At 33.6% G+C, this 21,541-nt stretch overlaps 1 long non-coding RNA gene and 1 other non-coding gene across 3 annotated transcripts in view; both read right to left on the bottom strand.

The window, feature by feature from the left end:
- LOC129757091 (uncharacterized) overlaps positions 1-21,541 on the bottom strand; it is a 264,495-nt gene that overhangs the window by 127,025 nt on the left and 115,929 nt on the right. For both annotated transcript variants that reach the window (XR_008739616.1, XR_008739615.1), the window contains exon 4: positions 5,499-5,537. This is a non-coding gene — a long non-coding RNA (uncharacterized LOC129757091). The remainder of the gene's footprint in view (positions 1-5,498; positions 5,538-21,541) is intronic.
- Positions 5,765-5,846, bottom strand: Trnas-aga (transfer RNA serine (anticodon AGA)). Its single transcript has one exon. It is a non-coding gene; the product is annotated as a tRNA-Ser (tRNA).

Below are 21,541 nucleotides of genomic sequence, written 5' to 3'. Positions count from 1 at the left end.
CTTGAAAACGACATTTGTACGGCTTGCATGATTGAAGTACCAGGTCGGTTTTTTTTTAATAAAAAATCTATTTCTGAAAGGCTATTTACTTCCACAAGAGAGTGTTATCAAACTGAAGATAGAAGGCACTGGACACTAGTGTTAAAACAAGGACAAATATGAAGAATTTATTTGATGTCTCAAATATTACTGATGTAATTTGTGTAGGTGGATCAAATTTTTATAAGTATTCAACTTAGCCAATCTTAACAGATTGCCAAAAAAATAAAGAAAATCCCATGGGCTGTAAGCAATGTGTACAGAAAAGAGATTTACATTTAAGAATCACATGTGTAGAGATATTACTGAAAGAATTACCAAGAAAGCAAAGATATTTGTAAAATAATAGATCATTTTCCAAATTGGCAAAACAAGAAAATAAATATGGAAGAATACAGCTTGTGCAAATGCATGTTTGGCAATACGCACTATTGGCATATCCTCCCCGAGAGATAATAGGTCAAAAAGTTCAAAAATATCAGCAAGAATTCAAAACCGATTTAGATTCAAAAATTGGCTTACACAATTTCAAACTGAAAACAATTATGAAATCTGCATGTTATAATTGACCTTCACCCATTTTCTCCCCCTTCCAGATACAACCTCATTGATTTCCAATAGACAGAAATATGAGATAAACGTATCTGGGAGGTACTGGGTAAGTCGCCTCGTACGACATGGACCAGTATCCCAGTGGCAGTATTCTTAAGGCCGCTGCCACACAGCCTAAGCCTAAGCACTCAATGATACAAGCAACTCAAATATCAGATCGTTTTTATGATTATTTGAAAATGATATACTGAATTCAGGATATTCACTTCAGTAGATGATAAAATTTTGGTTGAATCTGTACAGAATATCGTAACTGATAAGTTTCGATAAAGAATGAAAATTTGAGGTGTTTGGCCTCATATATTTCTATTTTTTTTTCGAATTCGGTTTTGTCCAGAAGATTTTGATATTCTCAGCTCGCAAAATGTGGGAGAGCTCTTTTACTGTTTACTCTAGGGGGCTCCTTAACTTTTTTAAGACAAAAACTAATCTAGATATTATTTCACGGGGGCTCTTTAGTTTTTCTATTTCAAGTTTTCGTCCAGATTTTCTAGTTATGATTTCTTTTCAAGGATTTGTAGTAGTATGATTAAAGTAATGTTAAAACTTTTTTTTTCCCTCGGGGGGGCCCTTGAGCCGGGGGACCCGGGGCAATTGCCCCTTTTGCCCCCCCCTTTAATCGGGCCTTGAACACTATATATTGAACACCATCTTTGCGATTCAACGCATTTGTGGCAAATAAATAATAACGAAAGGTTGTTTGGTAAAATTTTTTGATAGTGTAGCTTAAGCATGTTTCTCAGCTTTGAATTGATATATTTCTTTCGCGGAAATATGTTTTGAAACTATCGTTTTAGCCTTTTTATTCGAACTTACTTTTGTCCCAACGATTGAACAGGCAATGTTCTAATTATTAAACACGTAAACATTTAATGTCATAGTATATATTTAGGGGTATTTCGCTTGATAGTATGCTTTGAAGGGGCGATTTTGGTTGAGCTAGCACCCAAGAAACAGTTTGTTAATATTTAAAAACACCAACCGATGTTTGTTCAATAAATGGTACATGCATTTCTTTACGAAACGAGTACTGCAAGATTGAACGTTCAATAATTGAAACATTTGCGTTTTCTGTGATTCAATGATTGAACACTTTAATTCGTTAAATTTTAAGAAAATAGGGATAATGAAGACTGCCACTCTTCCAGAAGTCATTCAAAAAGACTTAGCTGAAAACACTCATATTATTATGTAAGACGTTTATTTGTCTTTAATCCAATTTTTCTCCCAATCAAAAAAAGGCTGTTCTTCATCCAGTCGAAAAATCAAGCCAAAATTTGATAACACATTCTAGTTCCGGGAATTGTTGCTTTAAGAGTCCGAAATTCTTGATAAAAATTTGATCAGAGGTAAAAAATGCTTCAACAGTGGCACAACAATTTTTAATCAATTTTTCTACTGTATATTATTGTTTTAACTGGTTAATGTTTTACTAGTGTCCAATATCTGCTGCCTGTTCAACAACTAGTGCTTCTACCCTATTTGATTCTTACACAAATAAATCATAATGTTTTTAACCTTTTCAACCGAATCAACAGGATAATAATATTTGTTGGGAAGAACAGGTATAAGTAAATTTATTTGGCGATAAAGGTGCAAAAAAATGTCGCTCAGTCAACGTTCGTTTTCTTCGTGGGAATGATGCTTCCAGAGTTGCTAGCGAACCGGAAATACCGGGAAAAGCTTTGGAATTTTATCGCGTTTCCGGAAAACCGGGAATTTCAGCACCTTACCGGGAAAATTGTCATGCATAAAATTTTTTCATGGAATTTTAATTTTTTTTTTTTAGTTATTTCTAATTCAAGAATAGTTTTTAACAGTCTCGATATAGATTTATCTCATAAATGCTAATATTCATTCTTTTGTAAACAAACGAAGTTTGAATCCCTTTTTAACTAATTTGAGAGCAATATAAGATATCTCATTTTTTCGCTCTCCGAAAGTGTGCTACACTTTCAAGCATAACTCAAATGATATAAATTTGATCATGAAACTATTATAGACAAAACTTAACACAGAACTAACGACAGTCAGACCTGGATAAGTGAGAGTCATAAGGACTGAACTTTTTTTCACGCCAAAAGAAGTTTTAAACTTAATCAGGTTCTCTGTTCTAGAGGGTCAGTAACAAACAAAAACTTTGAAGTGATCTAGAAATGCAACTATTTAATGTGTATTTGAAAAAAAATCCACTGATTTATAACAAACCAGTTGATGCATCAGTTCTAAGTTATCTCGAGTGAGTTTCAATGCGGAACTATGGATATTTGTTCTTTGGTAATCCAATATCATTTTGGTACCAAAACTTCTATACAAAAGTGGTATTTTCTCTCATTTCCTTGGTCTAGTCAGGAAAGCGACTCTATAGAGGTTTTACACTCACACTTAAAAAAGTTTTGTGCTTTTATAAGCTTGGGACTTGGTGTTTTCATAGAGTCTTATTCAGGTTCGACTGTACCAGTTTAGTTGTCGACGTCAAATGATTCAGTGTTCGTTGTACATATTTCATAAAACTATTTTATGCAAAAAATGTAATTTTTTATATTTCCTACGTTAAACTTTTGCTTAAAGTTTCCTACGTTGGAATATATGTCTTATGTAAAAATTGTATCGAAAACAAGCTCCTGTCGAAATCTGATCTATCTCTCTATCCTGATACAAAATATTATTACATTCAAACGATTAAAGCTCAGCCCTGTCTTATACACAGTTTTTTCGATGTATTTTTTAAATATTTCTACACATTTTTTTTCTAGACCTATATAAAAATTCTAGAAAATTTCACAGTGCCTAAAAAGTACTACATTATTTTTTCAAGATCAATTTATCTGGACTTATTTTTGCAAATTTGTTGAAATTGTGAACTAAAACAACAAACACATGTGAATTTCGTTAGATTCATTTTAAAAAAAAACATGAGACCTGTCCATTTGCTACGAAAAGACTACGTGTTAGAAGACGCCGAAGTATTTATCATAATTTCTAACCGGTCAACAAGTTTTGGGATACAATTGTTAGAGGCCTTTTTCATTAATTTTTTTTTCCGCCACAATTTTATATGAAAAAAAAAACGATTCTAATAAATATCGGGAAAATCATCATTTGTATCCGGGAAAATACTTCGGGATTTCAAAACGAAAAATCGCTAGCAACCCTGTGCTTCTTTTTATTTAAGATGGTCATATTTATGAGAAAAAAATATTTAAAACAGCTCCGTAATTCATTGAAAAACAACAGAGTTCAAGTGTTTTTTGTTCTCGAAATGAGCTTTCATCTTAGAGGGTCTCTATTAGGTTCTGGATTATGATCGAGATTTGATTGAGAAATAAAAGAGTATTAATATTTGTGTAAAAACACGTACTGTAAAAGACTCTTACACATAAGGAATACAGAAGCGTCCATCATACACAGAAAAATTTTGACTATTGCGTGTCACTGAAACTGCAACCTTTAAAATAAATCGACCTGTAATTAACAAAACCTGTAATTTTAAATTGTTTTCCTTCAAAGTTAGCGAAGATTCATTTATTATTACAGCGAATTTCCTGTAAAAAAGTTGTACACTAAAAATTAAATGTCACGTAATTTGTTTTTCGACCTGTAAAATTACGGTAAATGTCCTGCTCCTTTTTGTTACAGGACATATGCGTAATTTTACAGGAAATAATTTTTGCTGTGTAGAATAACTCGGGTGCAGCTCAAAACACCCTTCAAAATTTGACACGCTGCCATTTTAAACACAATGAATAGTTTTCCATGAAATTTACACACAAGCAAGTTCAACTTATCAAAGACCATTCAGCAAATTTTGATCAACATATATGGACTTAAAAGAGCGTTCTAGCTTTTCTCCTAAAAAAGGGAAATTTTAGATAGTTTTACTAAATACGCTGTAAGTTTGAGAAAGTGTCATGTTATGGATTCAAGAATAGAGAAAATAAGGCCAGAATAAATTTGAAATCCTTCTTTTATCAGTTGGAGAAGAAAAATCACGAGAAGGGTATAATGAAAACTTACCCAAATTTTTAATAAATAGAAACAAAATGGACTAAAGTAACAATATACAATATAAAAATATCGGGTTATTCTAGATCGAAAATTTCATTCAACTCACTCCTTTAAAAATGAAGATGGTTGAAAATCAGATTCATTATGTAGATGTCATTCTTTTCTGGACACATATTTGTTTGAAAAACCATTTTTTTCTTCATTCCTTAGATATTTCTCAAACCATAATCTTTACTATCAAATACTCCAAGAATTTCTTCTGCGGTGTCAGAAATAGTTGTAATGTTATCTATTTAAATTTAAGCGAGACTTAATCACCGGTTCTTTTTATATGGTATCACAAATGGATTTTTTTTCTCGGTAAGTAACACGACAATAACATTGTCAACTAACCTCGTGGTAAATCGTTTGTTGAATTTAGAGTTGATTGTGTCTCTCACAGAAAAATGTATCTAAAAATTCAAAATAATTTTCGTAAGACTTACGTACACCATTTCTTACGTAAGATTTTTCCCCTTGTAGGAGATTATAAGCAATTGTGAAAAACCCCTCCCCCCGCCGCTATTTACATGCTAACGTTCTTAGTGAACGGCTTCATGCTATAATTTGAAGAATAAATTTAATTTGTGAATTCAACTACGATTCTTAATTAGGTATCAAAAATGCAACCGGACATTTCAAAACACGAAAAGGTCAAATTTGAAAAATTTAGTTTAAGCATTGGCTAGCGAGATACAAAACTACGAATTTTAGTACTTTCGCGTTCAGATTTCTTCGTGGTCTCCATGTGTCAGCGATAAATATTGTATCCGTGTTGAAAGATTTGTATTAATACTTACCGTGGACTTGGCTCGTCTCCAGGAGAAGAACGTTCGAATCTGGAAAACGTAAAAAACACCAAATTTAAATTATAACAACATATTCAACATAGATTAATCATAAGCATAGCATACGCTATGCATACGTTGGTCTCAGGTGAATCAAAATGAAATGAATCTTTGTTAAAATAATACTCAAATCAATCTTCCCATTTTACGGATGATTTTCTAATAAGTTAGTATCTCTGTAATCAAGTTGAACTGAGAAATCGACAAAAACAGAGTTTCGCAGTCGGTAGGATTCGAACCTACGCTCCCAGAGGGAATCTGATTTCTAGTCAGACGCCTTAACCGCTCGGCCACGACTGCTCACATGTAAATTGTAATCGCATTTTGAAATCTGAACCAAGATTACAAAATCTTCAACATGATGAGCCTGCATGAAGCGTTTATGATTTTAAAAATAAATCCGAAAAAAAAGAAAAAAAAATCCCTTTGGTCACCTTTCTCAATTTAAACACCAAAGTTAAGTTGTTAGAAACAAAAAAGGGAACTGTTCCCATCTTCCATCCACACACATCAGCCAAACGTGACCGTATTCTGTACGTGAAGTGATTATTAGATTTGAGCCCTCCCGCTGGCTGCTTTCCCATTCTGGCTTGCACTCAACCCAGAGCATCGCAAATCCATCCATCGAATGTGCTGTTTTTCATCTCTTTGGTGGGACAAAGTACGTACGTAGGTGGGAAGGTACATCAACCACACTGCCACCCCCATGTTATTTTTTTTTTGCCCGAAAAACGCACTTTTCACCCGAGAGGAGGGACACTTTTTCCCCTGGAGGCAGAGCTAGGATGAGAGACAGCAGGTTTAGAGGCTATGCATGTGTGATTATTCTGCACGTTACCATTTTCCCCAATAGGAGGAGTACCGAATCCAGAGGGATATTTGATCTGTGGAAACGCGAAGTTCAATCAACTTTCTAGATGAATGAACTCGAATTTAAAGCTTCTGGATATTTTTGGCACGGTATATACATATTTAACTGGGAATACTTTAATGTGCAGTCACCAATAGAATACTAGGATGTTGAATCAGGACTAAATAAGCTATATTTATATTCGACAGTTTTTCAATCCTAAAATCTTCGGCATTGATTTTAAAATAAACTTAGTTCTAGTTGTCACATTTCGAGTTCTGAGTTAAAAGGAACAATAATCGAAGTTATTGATTCACAAAGCTGTGTTCTATGAAATGTGATATAGTTTCGATTTTCACTAATTGATTTTCACTACTATGATCTGTGTTCTAAACAAAATAAAAAAAATTTCAACGCATGGAATGATTAGTGGTTTGGATTTTCTGAAAAATTTATTTTTCTATGAAAACTAGCTGACCCGATGTGCTTTGCTACATCTTGCAAAAATAAATGAAATTTGTTTAAATCATTTAAATTTTAAAGTTTGTTTTTGTAGGTATCATTTTAAATCAAAATCAGCGTAAATCAGAAACAACTGTTTCAAAATGAACTGAAATTTTTACTATGTTTTTGTAAGTTTCATGAGATCTCTATTTTTGCCAAAATGTATGATTCATTTGTATGGATTCTCCACTTTCAATTCTTCCAAATTCCCCGAAACACCATGCAAAAATTGACAAAAATTCGCTGAAGGAAGATTTTACATGTTTAGTACGGTTGTATCGTCGAAATTGCGTATTTTTCCTCGAAAGTTGTGTGGGACTTTCCAACTGGGATTGCATTTAATCAAAAGCGATCGATGCGCACTCTGGAATCGATATTGCGTACTGCTGAAAAAAATTACCCAACAAACGAAATAGAATGTCCAGTCAGTATGGTCAGTGGTAATACCAAATATCAATAGAAACCGTTGTTTATTTTCAAATACCCTTCCATTCAATACTGATGTTATGAATTCGTTTGGTACATCTTTGTACCTGAAAATAATCACATTTTCGTAGGTGATGGCAAGAATTAGAGAAACATGAGGTATCAAAGAACGAAAGAACATAAGCCGTAAATATCATGAATTTTTCGAAAATATGCAACCGCTCACTGGCAGGACTTGAACCTGCAATCTCCGCTTCAGTACAACGGCGCGTTAGCCAATTTCACCACGGTGAACGTGACGAAATCAGCGAACACGAGCAATCGAGCTCTGCCGATCAACTGCTGGACCCTTCCATTAAAAATTTGGTTCCATTTGCCTTAATTGTTCCCGAGATAAACAATAAAAATCGTATGGGAGCCTCACTTCTTGCTTTCTATCTTTCCAATGGAAGAAGGGAGGGGTCTCAAATAATCATGGAAATATTTCTCGTACTCCAATAGTATCACATGCCAAATTTGGTTCCATTTACTTTAACACTTTTCGAGTAATGTTATGTAAAAAATGTACAGGAACCTCTCTCCCTCTTCCCATATCCCCTCTGGAAACTTACCATCTTCTTCAGTGAGCGTTTTCGGATGATGTTATCGTTTCGTTCCCCTCCCTTATATTATTCCAATTAGGTAAACTAAATGTCCCATGCCAATTTTGGTTCCATTTGTCAAAATGTTCTTCAGTTATACAAAAAATATATGGAAGCCCTCTTATTTCCTTTCCTATTTCCCCATTGAAATAAGAGAGGGGTTTCAAATGATCATTAGTACATTTCTCGTACCCAAATACCCTCCCATGCAAAATTTGATTCCAGTTGCTCAATTAGTTTTTGAATTATGTGAACAATTATAAAAGAGGCCCCCTCTTCCCTTTCTGTCTCTCTACTATAAAAAGGGAGGGAGGGATCTCAAATAATCAAAGTAATATTTTTCGTATCCAAATACCCTCCCATGCCAAGTTTGGCACCATACGCTTGATCGGTTCTCGAAGTTATGCAAGCATTTGTCTTATGTTTGGGAGATCCCCTCCACCCATCCTGTTAGGGGGAGAGGTCCCAAACCATAATAGGAACCTTCCCTGGCCTCCAATACTAGACTGAATCGATTTGGGATCATTTTGGAATTTCTCAAACCCTGGGGTCTTAAAAGCTTCGTCTTGGTCCAAAACTCATCCATGATTTTTTGCTGAATTTTTAAGTAACGTTTACATGAGTGAATTTGAACTTTTATGTTTGTATGGGAAAATTGAATATTTTGTACTGAAAAATCAACATCGTTTCTGTTTCTTTTGTGGAGCCAAGCCAGCTGATGGTTTTTGTGCCAATTTATAATAATCCCAAGGGAAATTTTCCGCTGAACAACTTTGTCGAAGACCGTAACTTCGTATCTTATTAGGCAAAAAAGTTATTAGCAGTTTAATAGGGGTATGTCTTTTCACATTGACCAACATGAAATTCAATTGACATGGTATTGCATGACTGCTTTTCAATTTTCATGCTATACTTCGCGAGGTTCCAGCAGTGATGTCAATTGAATTTATGGTTCATCAATGCCAAAAGACATCACCCTGTTAAACAGCTTATAACTTCTTTGCCTAATGAGATACAAAGTTAAGGTCTTCGACAAAGTTGTTCAGCGGAAAATTTCCCTTCGGAATTTTTTAAATTGGCACAAAAACCATCAGCTGGCTTGGCTTCACAAAAGAAACAGAAACGATGTTGATTTTTCAGTACAAAATATTCAATTTTCCCATACAAACCTAAAAGTTCAAATTTACTCATGTAAACGTTACTTAAAAATTCAGCAAAAAATCATGGATGAATTTTGGACCAAGACGAAGCTTTTAAGACCCCAGGGTTCGAGAAATTCAAAAATGATCCCAAATCGACTCAGTCTACTCCAATACCTCCAGCTGCCAAGTTTCAAGAAAATCGGTACAGTAGTTTCCTAGTCTATAGGGAACAGACAGACAGACAGACAGACAGACATACATGCATTGCCTTGCCTTTTTTTATTGTGTTTTGCTACGTCTATAACTTCATTTTGTGAATTGTTTTTGTGAATTTGATTACAGGTTGATGTTTTCCATCGTTTTTGTCATAATGTTTAATGTAGAATAAATAATTATTTCTTAATGGACGGGAGGAAGTGTCAAAATTGAGTGTTGAAAGTAATTCAAGACTGTCTACTCTTTGGGTAACAACACCATTTACGAATTTATTTGATAAAATTCCCTGTGTCTACTGAGAAGTTCTATGTCAATAAGCTTACAACAAGATTCATACGATGGGACCCATGTTTTACATGGGTTACTTATGTCTACTTTACAATATTGTTGAGAAAAGAATAAATGGAAACAAGAATTATAGATGTATGTCGATAGCTTTTAGAAAAAGATAGATTTCGCACATATAGTCAAGGTCCAACGCAGCTAACACATCTCTCACTGGAACATAAAGTTGTTTTCCTCGGGCCCGAAGGGAATCTTCTAAATTCGCTCTGGTGACAGAATGGACTTCACACGACCATATAACATGATCGATGTCATGGAAACCCTGACCACAAACACAGAGATTGCTGTTAGCGAGATTTACACGATAGAGTAAAGCATCCACGGCACCGTGATTGGACATGAGACGAGAAAATGTTTTAATAAAATCTCGACTCAAGTTCAATCTCCTGAACCACGGTTTAAGGCTTACTTTTAGAATAATTGAGTGGAGCCACCGACCCAACTCATCTTCGTTCCATTTGTGCTGCCAGTTGATGAGGGAGTTTCTACAGACTAAATAGTAAAATTCGTCAAAGGCGATTTGACGCTGATGAACGTCGCCTTCAATCGCACCCACATTTGCGAGTGAGTCTACTTTCTCATTGCCCGGTATTAAGCAATGTTAAGGGACCCAAACAAAGGTGATCAAGAAGCAGCGCCTGGATAAAGTACTCAGTGTTTTCCGTATCTTCTCGAGAAAGAACGGAGAGTACTTTTTTTTATTAAGCGAATCGTTTCGATGGAGCTGAGGCTATCCGTTATGATATAGTAATGTTCAGGTTGCTGTAATGTAACGCTTTCCAATGCTAAGTAAATAGCCGCTAATTCAGCGATGTACACTGAGCACGGAGACTGAAGACGGTAAGATATGCTGGAAGATTCGTTGAACACTCCGAATCCGGTGCTATCTATAAGGGATCCATCAGTAAAGTACATTTTATCAGCAGTGACGTGTCCATACTTTGCATTGAAAATTCTTGGAACAATATGAGAACGATGGTGTTCCGGAATTCCACGAATTTCATGCTGTAAGGACAAATCAAACCGAACTTAGGAGATGTCGTAGTCAGGGTGAAAAACACGAATGAAAGTAGGGGGAAGTGTTCCTAAATGCGCATATTGGGTAATATGCGCATACAGCCGATTGACGATATGGCTGGAGATTCATCATATCTAATCAGTGCAGTTTGAGGGTAATACGCTTTTAACACATGGCATGAAAAATTTAATTGTTATATAAAGCCGAAAAAATTTAAAAATTCAAACAAGGTTTTTGTCAGTTTTGAAATATTTTATTGAACTTTTCTTTCTTATTCATCTGGAAATCGGAAATTCAACAAATTGAAGCTTTTGGCGAAGTTGTAAATGATAAGATATTGGAGTAAGAGACCATATCAAGGCAAGTTAAATGCCTATATCAAGAAAAACAGATTAGTCTTATAAATTTTTTACTTTTTATCATTTAAACATAAAATCTACGCTCAAATCACGATCTTACAGCGAAAAAAGAAGAACTTCATACTGATCCGATGATCCGATGATCTGATGAGGAACAGGAGAGATAATGAATAAAATCGATCTCTCAGTGGGAGTACGCCTGCAAGAACCTCGATACTCATGGTATGAGTCAGGCGCGGTCCTATGGGGGGATGATCGGGGTGATCACCGCCCCCCCCCCCCCCCCAAGCGGTAAAAAACCATTACAAATTCCCGTTAATGGTCTAATTTCTTTAAAAACTTTGAACTTCCCCTAGTAGATATGCTATTGAATTTTCAAAAATTTTCCACTCCGTGGGGGTTATACTGCCCCAAATTTGTATGGGAAATTCAAAACCTGTGAAATGTTATGTGCTGCAGGTTAAAATTGATCCTAGGCCTAGTACAAGATCTCATGCCAAATTTGGGCCAGATCGGATCACGTTTAGGGGTCGCTCAACGAGCTTGAAGTTTGTATGGGATTTTGAGACATTTTGTTCGGGAGAAACATGAAAAACCAGTTTTTCATCAATAACTTTGGTTTCCGTCGGCCGATTTCTTTCGAAAACGGGTTTTCTTAAAGCCTAAATTATGAAAAATATTTCATCCGAAGACTGCATTTCAATTAGAGTTAAGATAAGAAAGTTATAAGGCTTCAAAAATGGGTTAACTTTTTTAAGGATGGTATTCATCACTGCTAATAAGTCGAGGCGGTCGAACCTATTGACGCCTCATGAACAGTGCTGAATACCACCGTTAAAAAAGTTAGCCCAATTTTGAAGCCTTATAACTTTTTTATCTTAACTTTTATCGAAATGCAGTCTTCGGATAAAATATTTTTCATAATTTAGGCTTTAAGAAAACCAGTTTTTGAAAGACATCGGCCGACAGGAACCAAAGTTATTGATGAAAAACTGGTTTTTCATGTTTCTCCCGAACAAAATGTCTCAAAATCCCATACAAACTTCAGGCTCGTTGAGCGACCCCTAAACGTGATCCGATCTGGCCCAAATTTGGCATGAGATCTTGTACTAGGCCAAGGATTAATTTTAGCCTGCAGCGTATAACTTTTTCAAAAGTCGGGTCATTTGGGGCACTCTAGACTGGGGGTGTTTAATCGACGCAAAAGTTTGCTTAAAACTTAAAGGGTCAAAATTGAAGAAAAGTCGGTCTACCAAACTCAAGCAGCTGTTACATGCTATTCTTTGGACCGAATTTTACCAATCAACTTCTGTTGAATTACTTTGAGTGTTAACTTTGAATTTGTTAACCTTTTATCTATTTAATATTTTAGTAAGGTAATGAAATGTAGGACTTTTTTTTTTATTGTCACTAATATCCCTCATTTGCCTAAATTTACATAAGCAAATTGTTATAACACTGAAATACTTGAATATTTTTTCTTCTGAAGTCATACATTGATTGCCTTTAGATTGGCAATTTACTTTAATTTTCAGGAATTAAATTGTCTTATTACCTAGTAAGAAATGTAAATTGTAGTCAAATCCTCAATTGGAGTGATCAGTTTTCCAGTAGACACTTAAGAAACGTGTGCCTTCAATTGACCGTCTTTGGTACCTACTAATCTTTCTGTTTGACATCAATATTTCACAAAATAAATTCAATCGTAATATACAACATGTTGAGGCCTCATTAAATCCATTTTTAAGGAAGATTCAGCTACGGAAAGTTTCTCACTATGATTTTTCTTTGTAGTTCAAAATATATTAAAATCCGAAGAAACATTATAATGAAACACTACTTCAAGATAAGAGGCTAAGACGAATCTGAAATTAAATTTCTTTTTTTTTTGTTTACATTTGGTTTATGGATTTATTTTCCCCTCGATTTCACATCATTCAAATATGAATTATGAAACTTCAAACTAGCCTACATTAAGAAATTAAAAAAAAAACATTTTAGTTTAATTTGGTTTGAAATCTATCACATCAAACATTCATATAATGGATGACCGCAAAACGATTCACTACCAAACAGAAATTGAATATGAAAATTTTAAATTTTTATAGTTAAAGTTTAAGAATTAAAAACTTTTAAAAGTTTTATTATTGCGTTAATAAAACACAACAGATTCCAGAGGAGCAACAAATCAAAAGAAGAAATTGTGGGAAGTGTTTGTAATTTTTGCGTTTCCTATGAGTTTTTAGAGCCAAAAAGAAATAAAACTATTTATAAAAGCTGTTTCAATATGAAGGGATTGGTGTTTTGAGAAAGAGATTCAAATTCATCTTCAAAACACAAAATCTGCATTCACAATTATAACACAAGGAAACAAAATTCACATTTTCCAAGGTGCAAAGAATTTGAAAACTGACTTTGACTTATTTAAGGGTACTGAATGCAAATTTTTATTTTTCTATCTGCTCTGTTTTTCGGTATAACTTTTGAAAATTCAAGATTAAAATTCATTGAAAAAAATTATGCAATTTCTAGCAAAAGTGTACAGTATCAAAAAGATTTAGAAAAAAGGTTCTAACTTCATGATCAATTTTTCTCAAGACTGTGAGTAATTTACCGTGACTTCTGGACGACATAATTATAGAATTAAAAAAAATAAATATATTTTTTTCAAATCGTTGATTTTCAAGAACAAAATCTGTATTGTTTTTTTTCTGGGAATTAACCATTTAGTTGCATTCTTCCCTAAAATCTGCATCGATGAATGAATTAAAAATAATATAAACACAGTAAACGAAAATTACCGAGTTCGGTATTTTTTTTACTTAAATCCTAACATGTGTAAATCGTTAAACTGTTCGGTTATTTTTTCGGTAAAAAATAATCGAACATCGGTAAATTAAGAATCGATTTACCGATGTTCGTATATTTTTTACCGACAAAATTGCCGAACAGTTCAACGATTTACACATGTTAGGATTTCGGTAAAAAAATTAACGAACTCAGTAATTTTCGTTTACTGTGTGGATTCAAAATAATTATTTGTTATTCATGTAGGTCAGTTGCTTCATCAGTTATCATTAATCGATGGAACTCTAAACTAATAGTTTTCTGACAACAAATCTGACAAAAAAAATCGAGTTTAGGACGCAAAATTTTTCCAAAACCAGTTCGCCAATGTTTTATTTTTTCCCTTGTGGATTAAAACTTTCCCGTTATCAGTCGATTATTTTTTCGGCAACAAGGCAATCCATCAAGCTAACATTCGAAAGTGCTTTTTCTGACTTTTGACTTATACTGCAGGATTTCAAGATCTATACCAATTATGTCGCCGAAATCTTATCTCATCTATATAATTATTTTAAAATTTTAAGTTGAAATCCAGTTGATGGTTTGAAACTCTACATCTGAAAGTTTGGTTATTTCAATTGCAATTGATAAATACTCTTCACTTAATTACCTTTCTTGGCTTCATTCCATGTTTTCTTATTATAAATCAATATTTTTTTAAGAGTTTGGAATAATGAATAGGTACCTACATGAAGAAAATAAACGATTTTTCACTTTCTTTATAATTTATGTGTTGCTATTTCATTTGTTTCAGTACAATTAAAATTGAAATTGTGTATTATTACCTTAATTCAATTGATTTGCTATCAATTAAAATTTAATTCAAGAAGCTTCATACTTCAGTATCTGATTTTATAAATCTTATTTTCAACAATGTTTATAATAAGAGTGTTGATTTTTTATATTGAGAATTTGAAAAATCAAAACCAGAATTTTGAACGAGGATTGTGTTTTCAAATTAAGAATAATATTAGAAATTTCCAAATCACTTCGAAGTAAATTACTCCAATGAAAAATTTAATAACCGTTAATCAGTTTGTAGTTCACAGCAATAACACTAGTTTACAGCATTTTTGAACTTAGTAAACTGAAGATCATTTTTAATGTAAAATTGGGCGCTGAATCCGAAAATGAAATTAAAAAAAATCTCAGTAGAACCGTTTTTGAGTTATGCTCCCAATATGAAATTTTGGAAAAATAAAAAAAGTTCTTGTACTTAGATTAAAATATCTCGGACGGCATAACAGTAATTAAATTACCTTACTCTACATATTTCTTTGATTAAATAAATAAATAAATAAATAAATAATTTGAAATCCCTCTTTTGCGAATTCAAGGTGAATAAATTGTCTATCGATCATCTGAACACTGTTTTTGCGTATGATCAACAGTATTGTTGATATTAGTGACTTTATGATAGGAAAAATTATAAAAAACGCATTTTTTTAAAGAAAATTTTGTTTTAGCGAAAGTTTTAGACTCGATGGTAACATTTAAAAAATCTGATTTTCTTTTGCGCTTTAATGTCAATTTAAAACAAAGATTTCAAGTGGTTATTCATCAAAATCGGTTGAAAATTGAAGAAGTTATGGCTACTTTACCATAACAGTATTTTTTGCAGTTTTTAATAATTTAACGAACCGCAGTACACTTATCATAGTAAAGGAAGAATGAAACATGATAAATCTCACTCGCTCCAAGTCAAAATGATTCATTAGCTTACCAAAAGGTCACATGCCAAATTTCAGGATGATCTGACCATAGGGAGGAGTTGCTTGAGTCTCAAACGTGAATAAAATTTTAAGGTATTTTGCCCGGTAAAAACGAAAAATACTGGTTTTTCATCAATAACTTTTTTCATCACTAGCCGATTGTTTTTTATGGTTGATTTTCTTAAAGCCTAAGTTAAGAAAAATATTTCACCCGAAGACTGAAATTACTGTTATGCCGTCCGAGATATTTTAATCTAAGTACAAGAACTTTTTTTATTTTTCCAAAATTTCATATTTGGAGCATAACTCAAAAACGGTTCTACTGAGATTTTTTTAAATTTCATTTTCGGATTCAGCGCCCGATTTTACATTAAAAATATTGGGCAGTCAATCAAGTTCACGATTTTTTTCAAATTTTGTTAACTATTGTAATTAACTAAAACTTATCTCAAAACTAAACTTTTTGTTTGGTCTAGCACTTAAAAATATTCAGAAGCTCATCAACGTGTGTATAATTTTCATTTGTCAAATGACATTTATAACAAGAAATTCTTTAAAGATCTTTGAAAGTGACAATTTCAAACTACCAGATAAACAAATTATGACAATTTTCTTTTTATTAATTTTTTTTTTTTGCAGTGAGTATTAAAGAATTTCTAGTTGTTCTATAAATATTGAAAAAGTTTGTTAAAAGATATAATTATTCTTCTCTTGTTTCATATTTTTCGAAATACATCGGATTTTGTTCAGTGAAAATTGTACTCATTTGAAAGTGGAAACCCTAACCAACCCCCTCCCCCCTCCGAAAGCCACCCTCCCTATTTTTTTGCTTTTTCAAAATGATCGTTTTTCCACCAGATATTACGTTCCTTTATATTGACTGATTTTTGAAAATTTGGAAAATCACCCCAAAAATTTGTTGAATTCCAAAATGGAAAAATGAAAATCGTCATATGACCGACATTGGTCTTTTTTTTTTGCTAAATTTATATCAACAGAGAGCAAGAGCTCTAAACTTTGGAATGAACGACCGGGAAACGCTTCTATTCAAGTAGTACATATAGACACAATCGATAAGCCGCTGAGACGGCCGCCGGCAGAAGCAAAGATGAAAATGGCCAGATAAGAATCGAATTTATTCGCCAATATCGATGAGACGGGGCAACAGCAACTGGTTGGTTTGTTTCTTGTTTTTCATTCATTCAGTTTTTTTCCTCCTATTTATTGAAGGAAAGGCAAAAAGCAGCCAACGAAAATAGCTTTTGGCAACATCATCCACTCTTTTAGTCCCGACCTGGCCCGGGGAGGAATTTGGCGACTATCCTACTCTCGGAAAGTCACAGTAAGGAGCGATTAATTTGGAAAGATAACCATAAATAGTACAGTCGATGGTCGGTTCGGGAATGAGGCGAAGAATGTGTAGACACATTGTAGACACATGACATAAATTGGATGACAGTTGGTCTGGCTGAGCTATACAATGTAATTTTTCTCACATTATATTGAGTAGCTCGACGATGTTTACGATCTTCGAGTACGGTTCAGATGGGAAGATTACCTTTTTTTGGGTGTACCGGCAAATGAGTGTTTTTCGCTTTAAAGTTCCCCTTTTATTTTGACTAGAAAATCTTAATTTTAGATTTCAAGGATGCTAATTTAGATTATGAGATTCTTTTTTTTTCTAGGAATCATATTTGAAAGTCTTTATTTACCTTCTTAGATATAATATAATTTTTGTTTCTTTTAATAATGAATAATAAATTCACCAGACAATGTACAAAGCATGATGTACAGGCAAATGTCTAAATAATGTCGGTTCCTCAAGTGCACTTTAAATCCTGAGTGCTGCTTTGGAATTTTCCTCTCAACAGGAAATCCCGGAAAATTGAAAAGAAAGTCAATCGTCCTTTTTTCCATACCATACCTAGACAGGTAGAAGAGCACGAACATCTACGGAGTATGTGTAGTATGTATGAAAAGCTTACTGCATCGAGATCCGGTTCGATTTATAATCGAATAAGTTTTGTTGATATTGACATAAGCAGTGATAATCCTTGTCAGTTTTATGGATATTTCACTCGCTTTTGTTGCATGTCATTTTTGTTATCCTTTGCAAAGAAGTTCTCTATCCGGAGAGGTTTTTCCTCCTTCGAATGGCCTGACTTACTCGATTAAAATATTTTTAAACCGATTCCTTGAAGTAAAGTTAGTTCTCTGAATTTAATCTAGAAAAATTAACCAAAACCTTTAAATGCATGAATAGTTAAAGTATGTAGTCATTTTTTCAAAACGATATATTCGGATTCACTTTAAACAATTTTAAACTTTCAAGCTGTTATCTGTTCGTCAAACTTCAGCAATTCAGCAAATTTGTTTCGCAAAGCGTTTGCAAAAACAAAATTTTGACTTCTGCTCAGGAAGCAACTGACTTGCCAACTGAGCTATATCTCAAGATATATATCAAGAGCTATATCAGATGTCCGTGAGTTCGAGCCCAAGAGTAAACATCGAACACAGTTGTACCGGATAAGTTTTTCAATAACTTTCCGCCAACTGTAACGTTGATAAAGTCGCGAATGCCATAAAGATGGTAAAACGACTATAATCGAAACAAAAAAAAAAAAAAAAATTTTGACTTCCCCATTCCAATAAAATTCGCATCGTTTAATTGCTGCATTGGCTGAAAAAAGTGAACACCAAAACCTAATATGGGTAGAAGAAGTGTGTGCATGTCTCAGCGTAGAAGTTGAAGATCTTCCAGAAGTGCTCTCTGGAGGATTTGGCACAAAGCCGTCGTCTACGGTTCGGTTCGGAGAGAAGAAGGATCGAAAGGATTGTCTTCGACGGAGTGGATTCTTCCAGACGAGGAAGGTTTCCTTTAGCAAAGAATGCTTTGCTGGGCAGAATAAACGAAACCGTTCGGCTGGAAGCCAACTTGCCGAATTCGGGATTGAAGTAGTGATTAGAAGTGTGGGGTGGAATCAAATAATATAAATATTGTAACGCGGTCTACAAGCGTGAAGGCGCGCGAGAATATAAGTGGATCCAAGGGCGTCGAAAAACGAAACAAATATGTAATGACCTGTTCTATTTTTGCACGATTGGTGAAAATCGAACGATACAGAAATGCAGTTTTTCAATTCTTTAATTATATCAGGAAAATCAGGTAGAAATACGCAAATTAAAAGGTACATTTCTCGAACCAATATTTAAAGTTTTATGAAAAATTGAATAGTTTTTTGAAAAATTTTACGGTTAGGTAAAATAATTACTGTTGCTGCATTAAATCCTTACAGATATTTTTTTCAGTTTCTATATTTGAATCGGCTCATACCTTGAGACTTTAGGGAGCAAAACTCGTTTTGTGTGTTTACAATTGTTCACTTAAGTTTAGATCATCACTTTTTAAAGCGAACAGGGAGTATGAAAATAAAAAGAATTTCAGACCAAGATCAATAGCTTTTAGAAAAAGGTATATTTCGAACATGTAGTCCAAGTCCATCACAGCTAGCACATCCATCACTAGAACGTCAAGTGGTTTTCCTAGGGCTCATGCTCAGGCTCGGGAATATATGAAGTTCACTCTGGCGATAAGGTGGTCCTCGCACGACCAAACAATATGTCTATGTCATGGTAACCTAGGCCGCAACCGCAAACATAGCTGCCAGCAATATTTATACGACAGAGTATGATTGGACATGAGACGGCAAAATATACGAATAAAATCCCGACTTAGGTTCAATCTATTAAACCAAGGAAGGCTAACCTTTGGGATAATCGCGTGTAGCCAAACTCACAGATATTCAAATGTTCTAATCAAATCATATGTTCACTTTTTGACTTGCTCGTAAATTATTTCTAAGAAGTCTCCCTGTTAGTTTTAGGTGTTTCAGTAGGAACATATTCAGGAGTATAGGAGATGTAGGACTAATTTATCATCCGCAATGCTGGCTTAGCATCTCCCAGGGTTAACCTTTCCCGAATTTACTAACAATGTTCCGAAACCTCCCCATGTTTATGGGTGGGTCGTAGAGATCTCTGCATCTTTTTACTTGCAAATTTAACGTCGAATAACATACCTTCCTCTCCACCTCAAACAGTCCGCAGTGTTCGGCCAGGGCACCTTCAATACTCTGTGGGACTGGATTTCCATTTCATGCGAATGCGAATGCGAATTCTATTTGCGATAATCAAACGGTTTTTCAAAACAACACTTTCCACTTTTACAGGATCAAAAGAATTTAGACAAACAACATGATTGCGTGTTTACGTTCTTGAATGTTGATAAAATATAACAACTATTACAAAAACAATAAAACTTGCATATAGGACTAAAAAATGAAAAAAATCTTGATAAATTTATAACATTAAAAAAATGACCCATTCCAAGCACCCCGCAACTGGAGAACTGTTATATTTTTTTGTAGTTCAAAACCAATCTGAACAGCATCATTTTCCACCAAAAGTTTTTCAGATACCTTTTTTTAGAATTGAGCATGTTGTCGTTGAAATTTAAAAATTTTGTATGAAAATAAATTGATTTCAACAATTATTCTCTATCTAAAACATAACTTTGTCAAAAATCTAGCTATGTCAATAAAAAAAAGGCAAAATGATGGCTAAACGGCCATTTTTAAATCATGAAATAAGATGAAGAATACCCAATTTAGAATATAGGTATTTATACTAAGCGTTGTAACGTCACGAAAAATCTACTGTTTTTCAGTTCATGATTTTTTTAAACGTCACATATTGTCGAAAACTGGGGGTCTCTTCACACTTTTTGAGAGGCACTCAATGCGTTTTTCAGAATGAAAATCAGTTCAGAAGGTTGTGAACTGTACCAGGATAAAGAAAGCGTTGTGACGTCACGAAAATTGATTTTCTTTTTTTTTCGGAAACGTCCAAGACTTTTTTCTTCAACACTATTATAGTATTTCTTCAAAACATGTTTAACAAAACAATGCGCTTCAATAAAAGAATTTAAATATCAAATTTTTAACAAAACTAAGAACCTGAATTTTCTTTTCACATAAACGCTTTTGTTTTACAACCTCGCTGATTAAAACATATAATATCACGCTTGTTGAACACTTGATTCGAGAATCAACAAACTATCATAAACATGAAGAAAAAAAAGATTTGAAAAAAAATCGTGACTTGAATAAAAATCTTGTAAAAAGATCAAGTTTTTCATACAGCTATATTAGAATAAAAAACTCGATAAGAGCTTTCATTACTTGCTGGAATAAATGCAATGCGATTCAAAAATCTTTGAACATGGTTGATTTGATAGATAATTTTTTGGATCAAATCTTCATAAGACTTTAATGAAAATAAATTTCTTATGAAATTATTCTAAAAACTGACATTTATTGAAAATTCCACCTGTAAGAATGTTACTTGAAAATCCAAATCGAGCCCTGTATTCACATAAAATACCACAAAAGAGACTTTTAATTGAATTACAAAATAATTGAATTTAACACTAAACATACCGACACTTTGTATATACCTATTCATAGTGCGAGCGGTCAAATGACGGTTTACACTGTTTTCGCTAAAACTTTCTTGTTTCTCAACCGATTTCTTAAAAATGTATAGTTTTGAAAAGCCTATAACGTGACTCAAATATGTTTCTCAGACAGTTTTCAGCTACAATCAATTATTTTAAAGTTATGTTAAGTCCAAGAAATTTTTTATGAAAAAACATGCTTCAGGAAAATTGCTACAAATCTGTTCATCAGTGCTCGAAAAAAATTTCACTTAGTGCATGAGAAAGCTGAAGATACAAGCTATATGTTGCACATACGGAAATTTTTATCAAATTTTTTTGAAGATTATGACCACAAAAAATGTAAAAAAGTTGTGTAAAACCCGTACTTTTCAATCAATCAACCGCAAAAGCTGTTCCTGTTACAGTAAAAGAATTTCA

The sequence above is a fragment of the Uranotaenia lowii genome, chromosome 3 (genome assembly GCF_029784155.1).
Source record: "Uranotaenia lowii strain MFRU-FL chromosome 3, ASM2978415v1, whole genome shotgun sequence".
In the NCBI taxonomy this organism is placed as follows: Eukaryota; Metazoa; Arthropoda; class Insecta; order Diptera; family Culicidae; genus Uranotaenia; species Uranotaenia lowii.
Note: the sequence above shows the minus strand (reverse complement) of the source record. Positions and strands in the feature narration are given on the sequence as shown.